The sequence below is a fragment of the Protobothrops mucrosquamatus genome, unplaced genomic scaffold (assembly GCF_001527695.2).
Source record: "Protobothrops mucrosquamatus isolate PMUCROS unplaced genomic scaffold, P.Mucros_1.0 scaffold3705, whole genome shotgun sequence".
NCBI lineage: Eukaryota > Metazoa > Chordata > Lepidosauria > Squamata > Viperidae > Protobothrops > Protobothrops mucrosquamatus.
The window spans coordinates 178,751-180,715 of NW_015389659.1; positions in this window are offsets into that span (position 1 = coordinate 178,751).

The following is a 1,965-nucleotide window of genomic DNA, read 5'->3' on the forward strand; positions in this document are numbered from 1 at the left end:
GGGGGGGCGGACGGAGGGAGGGAGGAAAAAAGAATAGCAGCCCTTGACATGCAGTCCTGGGAGACGTCGCATTTAAATCTCTTTTTCTATAGCCGAGTGACATTGTCAGATGCTAGCTTTAATTAACTTGATAATAAGACGTACAAGGCGCGCATTCGGGACGCCAAGCGCTCCCCTCCGTCCGTGTGTATATATATATATATATATATATATATTCATTCCGAGGGGCTTTATCTTTGGCAGGATTTGGGGCTCCTTCCCTGCAAAGCCGGAAGAGCCCCCCCTGAAATTCTCCTGCACCCCAAACCCACCCCTCCCCCAAAACAATAACCTCCTCCCGGGCTGAAACAAGGCGCCGGACAAAGAAAAGTCAAAGCGGGCGGAGAAGAGAGACCGAGGGTGGGGGGGGGGTTCTGGGTCTGTCCCCCACCCTACACACCCACCCACCCTCCGTCTCGGCTGCCCCATCCCGAGCCCGCGGGCGGGAGACCCTTTAGGGGCGCGTGGCTGCTCCGTTTTGGAATGGGGGGGGATTTCCCCACGTCCTGGATAAACAGAGGGTTGGCTGGGGTGGGGGGGGCACCTCTTGTAGGACCTGAGAGAGGCCGGCCCGTTGCTGGAGCGGTGGGTGGGTGGGGGGCGCGCAGCCCCTCTGTTTGTCCTCTTCTCTTCAAACGCCAGAGCCTTCTCTAAGGAGAGCCTTGCGGAAGGAGTTGAGACAAGGTCTTTTTTGCGCGGAAAGAGCTCCGGGCGGGGGTGTGTGTGGGGGGTCCCGGGTTCGGATCCGGCGCTCACCTCCGCGGCGAGTCTCCCGGCGCTGCTGGCGGTGCCGACGCGCGAGGACAAGCGGGGCGCTCTCGCCGCCGGCCCTCTGCGCGCTCCCCCCCCCCGTCTGCAAAATCAAGAAAGAACCGGGGGGGTCGGTTTACTTTTGAGTAGAGAGGAACGCCAGCCCTGTACTTCCATACCTGGTTATTGTTTTAATCATAGGCTGGTGGAGTTGTCCTCTCTGTCGGTCAAGTCTACCTCACAGGGTTGTTGGGAGGGGGACGAAGGAATAATGGGCTCCCCGCTTGGATCAACAGAAGAAGGAAAATTCCTGTCCCAAGGAGATTACGGTGGACAAGGGAGGGGGGCAGAGGAGCCATGCTCCCCTCCCCGAGGATCAAGGGGTCTTTTGATGAAGGGACCTCTGGTCTCCATCAACCCTGGGACTCATTCCAGATCGAAGACAAGCAAAGACTGAAGTCTATAGAGGGGAGAGAGAATGGAGCCCCCCCCCCCCAAATGTTGGCACAGAGAGACAGGCAGGCAGAAGTTAAACAAAACAAAAAAAAATCAAGAAAACAATTTTGCACTCAGCTTAAAGTTTAAAGAGTTTAAAGCACGCGGCTGCATCTTGTGGCGGTGAATTCCACCAGCCAGCATGAGATGTTTCGGCTGGATCTGGCATTTTTATCCGCCACTGGAGGCCTTCCCAAGGAGCCTGGGATAGGCAGATGGGCAGGCTTCAATATTGTGATTATTATTTTATTATTTTTAAAAAGGGGGTGGCTGGAGAGTCTTTGAAATTAGTTATGAAGGAACCCCCAATGCAGGCAAAATGCAGCAGCCCCTTCCACCCCACCCCCACCCCCAAATCTCTCTTCACTTCCTGGGAGATCATGGCCCCAGAACTCAAAGAGGGGGCTTGCCCCCACATCTTTCAGCCTGGGAGGGTCCCTAGGCCCTTCCAGACCCCTTTACTTCCACCTAGCATAGAGACAGTTGGAAGATGGAAGCACCCGCCCGTGGCTTACTCTGCTGGGTGAACCCAGCCAGTTCTGACCTGCAATTAAACCATGGCTAAGCATGGCTTAGTAACTGGTAGTAGGATTGGCAGGCAATGTAGGGGTGGCCTGGAGCCCCCCCCCCCCTTGTGAGGAAGGAGAAGGATGCTCTGTGATGGAAAGGGCCTCTTTTAAG